Source organism: Equus caballus, chromosome 10, assembly GCF_041296265.1.
Source record: "Equus caballus isolate H_3958 breed thoroughbred chromosome 10, TB-T2T, whole genome shotgun sequence".
Classification (NCBI taxonomy): Eukaryota; Metazoa; Chordata; class Mammalia; order Perissodactyla; family Equidae; genus Equus; species Equus caballus.
This window is the reverse complement of record NC_091693.1, coordinates 81,664,146-81,677,227: the sequence shown is the minus strand read 5'-3', so window position 1 is coordinate 81,677,227 and position 13,082 is coordinate 81,664,146.

Here is a 13,082-nt window from a genome sequence, read left to right as displayed (position 1 = left end):
AGTTCATTGCCACAAAACCTCCTCTTCAAGAAATGCTCAGGAAGAACCTCATTCCTGAAAAATCAAAAAAAGGAAAGAGGTTACAAAATCCAGAACAAGGAGATAAGCCGAAGGACAATAACACAAAGTAACAGCTCTCCATCAGGACAAAATGCAAAAGAACCGGAAACAAGTGATAAAGTGGCAACAGTAGGCCCCCACGTTTCAATAATCACTCAAAACATGAATGGATTGAACTTTCCAATCAAAAGGCACAGAGTGGCAGGATGGATCAAAGAACAAGATCCAACAATATGCTGCCTCCAGGAAACACACCTCAGCCCCAAAGACAAACACAGACTCAAAGTGAAGGGATGGAAGACAATACTCCAAGCTAATAATGAACAAAAGAAAGCAGGTGTTGCCATACTTATATCAGACAAAGTAGACTTCAAAGCAAAACAGATAAAGAAAGACAAAGAGGGGCAGTAATGATAAATAGGATGCTACACCAAGATGACATAACACTTATAAATATATACACACCTAACACAGGAGCACCAAAATTCGTAAAGAAACTATTAACAAAACTAAAAGGAGACATCAACAGCAATACAATAATAGTAGGGGGCCTCAACACCCCATTAACACCAATGAACAGATCATCCAGACAGAAAATCAACAAGGAAATTTTAGAATTAAATGAACAATTAGATCAGATGGACCTAATAGATATATATAGGACTCTTCATCCAAAAACAGCAGGTTACACATTCTTCTCAAGTGTGCATGGAACATTCTCAAGGATAGACCATATCTTGGGAAACAAAGCAAGCATCAATAAGTTCAAGAGTGTTGAAATAATATCAAGCATCTTTTCCGATCACAATGCTTTGAAACGAGAAATCAACTACAAGAATAAAGCTGGGAAAGGGCCAAAAATGTGGAGACTAAACAACATGCTACTGAACAAACAATGGATTATTGAAGAAATTAAAGAAGAAATCAAATATTATCTGGAGACAAATGAAAATGAAAACACACCATACTAAATGATTTGGGACGCAGCAGTCCTAAGAGGGAAATTCATTGCAATGCAGGCTCACCTCAATAAACAAGAAAAATCTTACATAAACAACCTCAAACGACACCTAACGGAATTAGAAAAAGAAGAACAAACAAAGCCCAAAGTCAGTAGAAGGAGGGAAATAATAAAAATTAGAGCAGAAATAAATTATATTGAAACAAAAAAGACAGTAGAAAGGATCAATGAAACAAAGAGTTGGTTTTTCGAAAAAATTAACAAAATCGACAAACCCTTAGCCAGACTCACTAAAAAAACGAGACTGAAGTCTCAAATAAATAAAATTTGAAACGAGAGAGGAGAAATCACAACAGATACTGAAGAAATACAAAAGATCATAAGAGAATACCATGAAAAACTATGCGCCAACAAATTGAACAACCTAGAAGAAATGGATAAATTCCTAGACTCATACAACCTACCCAAACTGAATCAGGAAGAAATAGAGAATCTGAATAGACCAATCACAAGTAGAGAATTAGAAACAGTAATCAAAAACCTCCCCAAAAATAAGAGTCCACGACCACATGGCTTCTCTGGAGAATTCTACCAAATAGTCAAAGAAGATTTAATACCTATCCTTCTCAAACTATTCCAGAAAATAGAGGAAGATGGAGCACTCCCGAATACATTCTATGAAGCCAACATCACCCTGATCCCCAAAGCTGACAAGGACAACACAAAGAAGGAAAACTACAGGCCAATATCACTGATGAACATAGATGCAAAAATCCTCAACAAAATTTTGGCAAACCGAATACAGCAATATATCAAAAAGATTATACACCATGATCAAGTGGGATTTATACCAAGGACACAGGGATGGTTCAACATCCGCAAGTCAATCAACGTGATTCACTACATTAACAAAATGAGAAACAAAAACCACATGATCATCTCAATAGATGAAGAGAAAGCATTCAACAAGATCCAACATCCATTTATGATAAAAACCCTCAATAAAATAGGTATAGAAGGAAAGTACCTCAATATAATAAAGGCCATATATGACAAACCCACAGCCAACATCATACTCAACAGACAAAAACTGAAACCCATCCCTCTCAGCACAGGAACAAGACAAGGGTGCCCACTTTCACCACTCTTATTCAACATAGTACTGGAGGTTTTGGCCAGAGCAATTCTGCAGGAAAAAGAAATAAAAGGAATCCAAATAGGCAACGAAGAAGTAAAACTCTCACTGTTTGCAGATGACATGATCTTATATATAGAAAACCCCAAAGAATTCATAGAAAAACTATTAGAAACAATCAACAACTACAGCAAAGTTGCAGGGTATAAAATCAACATACATAAATCAGTAGCATTTCTATATGCTAACAATGAACTAACAGAAAAAGATCTCAAGAACTCAATCCCATTCACGATCGCAACAAAAAGAATAAAATACCTTGGGATAAATTTAACCAAGGAAGTGAAAGATCTATACAATGAAAACTACAAGACCTTCTCGAAAGAAATCAACGACGACATAAAGAGATGGAAAGACATTCCATGCACATGGATTGGAAGAATAAACATAGTTAAAATGTCCATACTACCTAAAGCAATCTACAGATTCAACACTATCCCAATCAGAATTCCAATGTCATTCTTTACAGAAATTGAACAAAGAATCCTAAAATTCATATGGGGCAACAAAAGACCCCGAATTGCTAAAGCAATCCTGAGAAAGAAGAACAAAGCTGGAGGCATCACAATCCCTGACTTCAAAACATACTACAAAGCTACAGTAATCAAAACAGCACGGTACTGGTACAAAAACAGATGCACTGATCAATGGAACAGAATTGAAAGCCCAGAAATAAAACCACACATCTATGGACAGCTAATCTTTGACAAAGGAGCTGAGGGCCTACAATGGAGGAAAAAGTCTCTTCAACAAATGGTGCTGGGAAAACTGGACAGCCACATGTAAAAGAATGAAAATCAACCATTTTTTTCACCATTTACTAAAATAAACTCAAAATGGATCAAAGACCTAAAGATTAGGCCTGAAACAATAAGTCTTCTAGAAGAGAATATCGGCAGTACGTTCTTTGACATCAGCTTCAAAAGAATCTTTTCGGACACCATAACCCCTCACATGAGGGAAACAATAGAAAGAATAAACAAATGGGACTTCATCGGACTAAAGAGCTTCTTCAAGGCAAAGGAAAACAGGATTGAAACAAAAAAACAGCCCACTAATTGGGAAAAAAATATTCACAAGTTATTTATCCGACAAAGGGTTAATCTCCATAAGATACAAAGAACTCACACAACTCAACAATAAAAAATCAAACAACCCAATTACAAAATGGACAGGGGACATGAACAGACATTTCTCCAAAGAAGATATACAGATGGCCAATAGACACATGGAAAGATGCTCATCATCACTAATCGTCAGGGAAATGCAAATCAAAACTACACTAAGATATCACCTTACACCTGTTAGAATGGCAAAAATATCCAAAACCAAGAGTGACAAATGTTGGAGAGGCTGTGGAGAAAAGGAACCCTCATACACTGTTGGTGGGAATGCAAACTGGTGCAGCCACTATGGAAAACAGTATGGAGATGCCTCAAAAAGTTAAGAATAGAAATACCTTATGACCCAGCCATCCCACTACTGGGTATCTATCCTAAGAACCTGAAATCAGCAATTCCAAAAGTTCCGTGCACCCCTATGTTCATCGCAGCATTATTCACAATAGCCAAGTCATGGAACCAACCTAAGTGCCCAGCAACTGATGATTGGATAAAGAAGATGTGGTACATATATACAATAGAATACTGCTCAGCCATAAAAAAGGACAAAGTCGTCCCATTCACAACAACATGGATAGACCTTGAGGGTATTATGTTAAGTGAAATAAGCCAGACAGAGAAAGACGAACTCTGTATGACTCCACTCATAGGTGGTAGTTAACATATGGACAAAGAGAACTGATCGGTGCTTGCCAGGGGAAAAGGGGGTGGGGGGAGGGCACAAGGGGTGAAGTGGTGTACCTACAACATGACTAATAATGATGTACAACATAATTTCACAAGGATGTTAACTTTCATAACCTTAATAAAAAAAAATAGAACTACCATATGATCCAGCAATTCCACCTCAGGGTGTACAACTAAAAGAATTGAAAGCAGGATCTTGAAGAGGTATTTGTACCCCATGTTCATAGAAGCATTATTTACAACAACCAAAGAGCAGAAGCAACACAAGTGTCCATCCATGGATGAAGGGAGAACCAAAAAAATGTGGTCTATATGGACAATGGAACACTATTCAGCCTTAAAAAGGAAGGAAATTCTAACACATGCTACAATATGGATGAAGCTTGAAGACATTATGCTAAGTGAAATAAGCCAGTCAAAAAGGCAAGTAGTGTGTGATTCCACTTATGCGAGGTCCCTGGAGGAGTCAAAATCATAGATACAGAAAGCAGAATGGTGGTGGCCCAGGACTTGGGGGAGGGGGAAGTGGAGAGTTAGTGTTTAATGAGTTAGTGTTACAAGATGACAAGAGTTATGGAGTTGGACGGTAGTGATGGTTATACAACATTTTGACTGTATTTGCTACCACTCAACTGTATACATAAAAATGGTTAAGATAGTTAAAAAAAATACATCTGCATACTAATTAAAAATTTTGTGCAAAACAATATAAAGTCAAGAGGCAAAAGGCAGTCTGGAGAAAATATTTATGAATAGAATATAGAACAATTTATTATCTAGAATATTAAAAACTCCTGAAGATCAATAAATAAAATTGAATCCAATAGAAAAAAAGGTAAAAAAGATAATGAGGCAATTCAAATACAAATGATATATAAAAAGATGCTCAATATTACTTATAATCAGGGAAATGTATATTAAGCTAAAATGATATATAGTTTTTTACGTAATATAGTGGCAACAATTAAAAAGATATCTACTTTTGACAAAAAGGGGAATAATAATTCCTCTCACGCACTTAGTAGGAAAATGCACTGCTAATGACATTTTAGAATGTAAAAGGACAAATCTTTAGAAGATTAGAGGAACATTTACTTTAATCAGTAATTCACTTCTGGATATCTATTCTACAGAAAACACAGGTGCACAAGGGCATATGTACAAAGAAGTGGAGGGGTTTTTTGGTAAGGAAGATTGGCCCTGAGCCAACATCTCCTGCCAATCCTCCTCTTTTTGTGGAAGAAGATTGACCTGAGCTGACATCTGTGTCCATCTTCCTCTATTTTATATGTCGGACACCTGTCACAGCATTGTTTAATAAGCAGTGCAGAGATCCGCGCCCAAGATCTGAACCGACAAACCCTGGACCACCAAAGTGGACTCAACCACCACGCTGCTGGCTGGCCCCCTAAAGTGGGGGTTTTTTTTAAGATTTTATTTTTTTTCCTTTTTCTCCCCAAAGTCCCCCAGTACATAGTTGTATATTCTTCGTTGTGGGTTCTAGCTGTGGCATGTGGGACGCCGCCTCTGCGTGGTTTGATGAGCAGTGCCATGTTCGCGCCCAGGATTCCAACCAATGAAACACTGGGCCGCCTGCAGCAGAGTGCGCGAACTCAACCACTCGGCCACGGGGCCAGCCCCAAAGTGGGTTTTTTTGCATTACTATTTGTAATAAAAAGTTAGACAATATAGATGTCATATATGTTGGAATATTCATAGCATGGTATACTAAGTAGCAACTGGAGAATAAGGAAATCCATATGACTTTTAAGGAAAGACAACTAACTCATTGTTAAGTCAAAATAAAGCACTTTGCAGAACTGTATGGATAGTATGACCACATTTTATTTGTAATAAAAATTCATAAGAAAGACTAGCAAGCATATACACTAAACTGCCAGCAATTATCATCTTTGTGTTGGGAAATAGAACACGGGGGAGATATGAAGGTAGACTTTCACTTTTTAGTCTATGTATTTCTATATTTTAAAAATGTTTTACAATAATATACTTAGGCACCACTTATATGTAAATAAAATAAATAAATAACCCTTAGTAGACTATCCTATTCTATAAAGCTCCTTTTTGGCCAACTCTATGATATTTTTGCTGCCCCATAAAGGGCCCAATCTCGTTGATTTCTCTTTCTCCGTCTAAGATTTTCCACCACGCAAGGAACTTCAACCCCTTCCCCAACTATAATGCAAAACAATTCAACTCTGCCCCATTTTGTACCTCAAATCCAATGTGTAGAAATATGAAGGGAGTTGTAGTATAATCCCTTTTTTTAAAGCATATAGTTGAAGAATCTCAAAACTACTCTGAGAGTGTCTTGGTACCATTACAATTATGGCAAGTTTATTATAGACTAATCGACCCTCTTCAAAACTCTCCATCCACTTTCTTTCCCTTTAGATGCTGTGTCATGATGTGATGCCTTAAACCAAGACAAGATACTGCTACCACAGCGGTAAAGCCCAGGGAACGTTAGAGAAGGTGAAGCAAAACCTTAACATTGTTGAGTCATGAAATTAACCATTTCTGGGACTGACTAACTCTGGAAATCTGCAGACAAAAGTATCATAATTCATGCATCACACAATCAAAATAAATAGGTGAGTGGTATTTCCACTGATCAAATTCCTGGGTTTTATTTTAAAGTTTAAACTTCATGTTTCAAGATCTTTTTTCGATCACTGCCTCATACGGACTAGAGAATGCAAGGAAGCTAGAAATGCGTATCTAAGTGGTCCCAGCTGTCCTGGGTGGCCCCAGGTCCCCCCCATTCTGAAAGTTTCCACTCAGGACCCTTCTGATTATCAGCATGCTTTATCCACTCCCTGGGCTCCTGCTTATCAGGAATTCAACTTGTAGTGGCTGTATTAACTCCAGATCTCTAAATCTGAATTGATATCTCAAGCCCATCCCTAGAATTTAGTTCTGTTACCTGAGAGCACCCAATTTTTTCTCCTTTCTATTTGCAGTGAAAGCTGCACAAATGTTGAGAATTCTGGGGGTCTTATGGATCTTTAATGAATTTGTAAATTTAATGAATTTGTAATGATGTGGGGTCAATTGTTCCATCATTTACTCCAATTGAGTCGGATTTTTTAAAGTGTATCACACACAGTACTGTGGTATTCTTGTCATACGTAGATGATAGTCTTTCCTCCCATTTACTAATTTCCGATCAGAATTTAGCTAAGCATCTAAGCATCCTATAGACTCTCCATATTAGCAACCACCATTTAAAAGTTGTCAGGTATTTGATTCAGAGAGAGAGTCATGGTTTGCCTTAAGACCGAAGTACACATCTGTTGTTTTGGCATCTCAGCATCAATAATATCCCATTCTTTTGGTAACAGAGCCTTAATTTTCCTTTGGAAGACCACAAATCCCCCATTCTATTAATGTGGACTACTGGGATTGACCCTGACACTTAAGGTTAAGCAGTTAACACGTGGTGCAGAATTGGTGGTGATAATTGCACAACTCCACCACCAACGCAAGGGTGAACTCAAGACCCAGTTTGGAAAATGAGAGTCATGCCTGGAATTCCATTGGAGCAACTAGAAAACAGATGTCTTTACTCTCCAAAGGTTGCTGAGCCTGGAAGTGCTGGTAGTCCCCATGAATGGAGAGCCTGCTGAGATTGAAGTCAACACCAAGGAAAGCAGAGATAGGGAGGAAAAAGACAAATGGGAGATATGTTTTGAGCACTAGAATCCGGGTATGTCAGCTGTTCCTGAAGCCAGTTCTGCCCCTAAACTACTTTTTTCTTGTACTCAGGGTTAACTACTGTTCTGAATTTTATTCTTATTTCCTTGCTTTTCATTCTAGTTTCATTTCTATGCACACATCCCTAAATAATATATTGCTTAGTTTCATACGTTTTAAACTTACATGTGTAAAATTTTTTGTGCATGTATTTTATGATTTGCTTCTTTTGCTTAGCTCTATATTCTTCAGAACCATCTGCACTGCTGTTTATAGATATGGTTCATGCATTTTCACTGCTCTACAGTAATCCATTGAATAAATATATCACAATTTAAGTTGTTTAATTTCTAGGATTTTGGCATTACAAATGTCTCTATGAACACACATCCTGGTAAACATACGAGAAATTCTATTCTTATGATGGGAGGTGCCACATTGTAGAAACCATGTTCCTTCAACGTTTCTGCATAACATTACATTGTTTCTCAAAGTGATGACATCAACTTATAATTTTACTTAATCTTACTTATTTATACTAATTTATAAGACTTCCTGTTGCCCCATATCCACTTAAATATTTAGTTTTATCAGACTTTTTAATATTTTTGAAATATGATAGGTATGATATAGTGGTCACATTTATTTGTATTTTCTTTTTACAAATAAGACTGAATATGTTTTCTATATTTATGGGCCATTCATGTTTGCTCTTCTGTGAATGCTTATTTGTGTCTTTTGACCATTAAGCTGTTAATCTTTTTCTTATTGATTTATAGGAGCACTTTGAGATACTCTGAATACTAATCTTTTGTTATAAATTTGAAGCAACTTCTCCCAGTTTGTGACTTGTCTTTTCATTCTTATTTTCATATTATCTTTTGATGAACAGAAATTCTTATGTTTAATAAAGTCTAATGTACTAATCTTCCCATTTGTGTTATACACTTTTTGAATCTTACATTTTTAAAAATCTTTCCTTATCTCAGACTCAAAAAATGTAGTTCCTAATCTTTCTTTTAAAACTGTTATTGTTTTGCCTTTCACATTTTCATCATAAATCCATTGTCAAGTGGGTTTTGTTCATGATGCGATATAGTGGTCCAATTAATTTTGTTTCCATAGACTTACCATTTGTCTTAGTACAATTTGTTAAATAATCCATCATTTCCTTGCTGATTTTAGTGCTACTTCTGTTGCTTACCAAGCCTCTTTCCTTCCTCAGGCGGCCCAGGTTCAGTTCCCCAGCACAGAACCACATCACTTGTCTCAGTAGCCATGCTGTGGTGGCAGCTCACATAGAACAACTAAAAGGACCTACAATTATGATATACAACTGTGTACTGGGGCTTTGGGGAGGGAAAAAAGAGAGAGAGGAAGATTGGTAACAGACGTTAGCTCAGGGCAAATCTTTTCCAGGGGTAAAAAAAAAAAAGAGAGACTTGATAAAGTGATAGAGCAACAAAAAAAACTTTAAAAAAAAATCATTATACAGCAGGCCATTGTCATTCTATACACTAACAACAAGCAATTAGAAAATGTGCTTAAAAAGAAGACACCTTTGACAATAGCATAAAATATCAAATACTTAGGAACAAATCTAACAAAGAATGTATAAGATCTCAAAACCAAAAAGAAAGTTACTGAGATTCAGAAAGACAATCTGCATTAGATAAAATTATTATTGATTAATAATTATTAAGTAAATAAAAAGATATATCATGTTAATGTGGAGCTAATATTAGTATCATAAAAATAATAATCCCTTCAATTGATTAATATGAAATTCCAATGACAATACCCACAGAGAAAATTCATTACTGGTAGTGGAAGAAAGAACTTAAAATGTATGCTTTTTCTTAAAGTAGACACTTCAAGATCAGCACCATACATAAAAGATATGAGGTTGTGAGAGACATAATAATGTTAAAGTCTGAGTTCAGATCTCCTCTCCATCCAGGAGGCTGCCCAGAATGGATCACATCAAATGACTCCATAGCCCTCTGGATTTAATTGGATCAACGAATGGAAAGCCCCAGCAGGAGACCAGAGGCAGGGAGGAGAATGACATCATCTTGGGCTGACTGTGACCCAATAGAAAAATCACTGTTCTTCTCAAGGTGGCATGCTCTGCACAAATCTTTTTTTTCTAGTTCCATTGACCACTCTGTTCTCTCATCTTTTTAGTACTATTGCCAATGATGTCCAAGTGTGGTGATAGCTCCTACTTGTTACTAAAATACAGGTTATTGAGGTATCCATTGTGGTTTCTCCTACATCTAATCCACATCTCAGAAATACTTCCATTGTAAATAAACCCTCTTCAAATTATCTTAAATTAAGTGTGCTTGAATGAACACTTACATACAATAAACATCATTGAGTGAAGAATAAATCAAGTCAAAGTAATCAGCATCCTGTCAGGTAAAAAAGTGCCCTGATCTTGGCATAACATACTATAGCTTACAAACTTAAGTGACTAGACGTTGAATAAAAATCTTACTGATATTTAAGAACAACAAGGAAAACAAGATATAAATTTTAAAATATAGGTGACACTTTATTCATTTTTTCTATAAATGGACAAATTGAATATTAAAATATTACCTCTGCAGTTTACTTAACAAATATGGAGTATATAATAATGCAAAAACACTACCAGATCCATTTACAGTTAGTAGGATCTTTGTTTGATTACATCTATGCAGAGGACTCTTAGACATTCTTTACAGACAGCATGGAGGAATGTAGGAAGTAGAAATGAAAAACTTCTACTAAAATTTCCCAGTGAAATGGATGCCATCCTTTTTGGTCAACATAATGAGAATTAGCCTACAGTACTCATATTAGGTTAGTTTAATTAATTTTTTTTAAAGATTGGCCCAGAGATAACATCTGTTGCCTATCTTTATTTTCTTCTTCTTCTTCCCCCAAAGCCCCCCAGTGCATAGTTGCATATTCTAGTTGTAGGTCCTTCTAGTTCTGCCATGTGGGACGCCACCTCAGCATGGCTTGAGGAGCAATGCTAGGTCCGTGCTCAAGGTCTGAACCAGTGAAACCCTGGGCCACTGAAGTGGAGTACAGAAACTTAACCACTTTACCATGGGGCCGACCCCTACGTTAGTTTAATTATTGATGAAGGAGGATTTAGAGTAGGTGATATAACTGATTATTAAAGCATTGCTATAGAAAATTTGACAATTCTGAGTTATTAAACTAGTGACAGTAGGGGAACTTTAATGGTAATCTTAAATGTGGATAGTATTTACATAATAACTACCTGACTTGTTAAAAAATCTCCCACAAGATTAAGATAAGATTGAAAATGGGGTTAGGTTGAAATCAGACATCCCACAAAATTTTGGCTATAATGAGTGGTTAGACATTAGCTTGAATTACCAAGGGTGAATATTCATGAGTGTTTATAGAAAGAATATAATGAAAGTTTGACTACAAATACCCAACTGCAAACTTAGACAACAGCAAAAGCACAAGTCACTAAAACATTCATGGTGGAGTAGCAATTTCTGCCATTCACAAAGCAGCCTTAACCCAATATATGAATTAAGCCATTAGTTTTAGGTCGTAATGTCAAGTTATAACATGCGAACATTTACTCTGAGAGATTGTAGAATATACTTTATTGAGATGCCTGAAATTAGGTTAAACCCAATGTATCATATGGTTTGGGTAGCCTGCTTAGAGATAAAAAGATGAATCATGGTGTTTACAGCCCAAGAAGTCTATGATTCATGAGTTATTATCTAAAATGTAATCCAGAAAGCAAATGTGGCTTGTGACTGCATACATGTCAGTAAAGGTCAAGAAAATGGCTATATACAAGCTAAATTACTCTCCAAAAACAGATGACATGAAAATATAAGTTTTCTCTGTCACTAGAAGTCTACCAATCAATCCAGCCCCTCCACTGGCCAGCCTCTCTGTGCCCAACTCCCTGCTAGAGATAACGAGTGAAACAGGAGTATTATTTTAAGATATTTACCATTTGTGTGGACAACTACAAAATAATCCAAGACTAACCAAGTATTTCTAACAGTGTGACATTATTCATTAGTTGTAGAAATTCAGAAATGGTAGAATTTGGTGTAAATTATTTTAATAATATTCCTAAAATATGAATAATGACAATAATAGCTAACATTTATTGACAGCTTACATTGCCAGGCACATAGTAATTGTGACTTATCATTATGATTATTGCATATCCCATGCACTGTGATAAAAATTACTTTCACCATTTTATAATAATAATCACATAAATTTGGTACTTTTAATGACATGCATTCAACAATATATGTTAAATGTACAGATAAATGAATGAATGAGTGAGTGGAAAAAAACCGAGGCTCAGAAAGTTTAACTAACTTGTCTAAATTTGTATGACAGAAGGATTTGAAACTTAAGCTGAACCTTAAAATATGGGTAGCTTTTGAACAGGAAAGGAAAAGGGACGGGCCAAATGTGGAAAATGGCAAGAAGAAAGGTTGCACAAGCAGAACGAACTCCACATGCTTATGAGAAAAAGAGAGACTAAGTCTAAGTAGGACAGAGAGTATGTGTGGTGAAGTGTTAGAGAGTGCATTTTGGTATAATTGGGGACAATGCATCATGAACCTGATGCAGTGACTGTAAGCAGAGTAACGTGAGGAAAATTTTGTTTAATAAAGGTGTAAACTGGCTGCATTGGATAGTGTCGATTTGGCAGAAAGAAACTATGTCATAGAGGAAGAATTTACAGCAGTCTAAACATAGAACTATGAGGGTCTTAATTTTGGTAGTGATTGTGCAGGAAATAAAAAAGAAAAAGCCTAAAAAATATTTTGAAAGAAAAAAATGGATATAGAAGAGAAAGGAAAAGATTAAGCAAGGAAGAAACTAGTGTTTAGTGGGAAAGTATATCAAATGATTTCACTAAAAGAAAAATAGATATAGAATATATTGTTTTTCTTCACTAAAAGAAAAAAAGATTAGAAATTGATATCAGTTGGAGGAGAGAAAAAAAATTGTATATGGAGTTTGAGGGGATAGTGTTATCTCCAAATGTAAATAGTCTGTGATATATGAAAAGATCAGATTAAGATACAGGTACGAAAATAGCCTCAGAGATACAGATTTCTAAGTCATGGTATGAAAAGAGGCATACGGGAAGAATACAAAAAGCAGACTTGATGGAAGAGAGGACCCAAGTTCAAGTTAGGATTGTGAAACTGAACTTAAGTTGCTTAATATCCCTGAAACACAGTTAGTCCATGTTTTAAGTGGAGAGGATAGTATCTACTTCACAGTATTCCGAGCATACAAAGAGAAAGGGCGCTGCAAA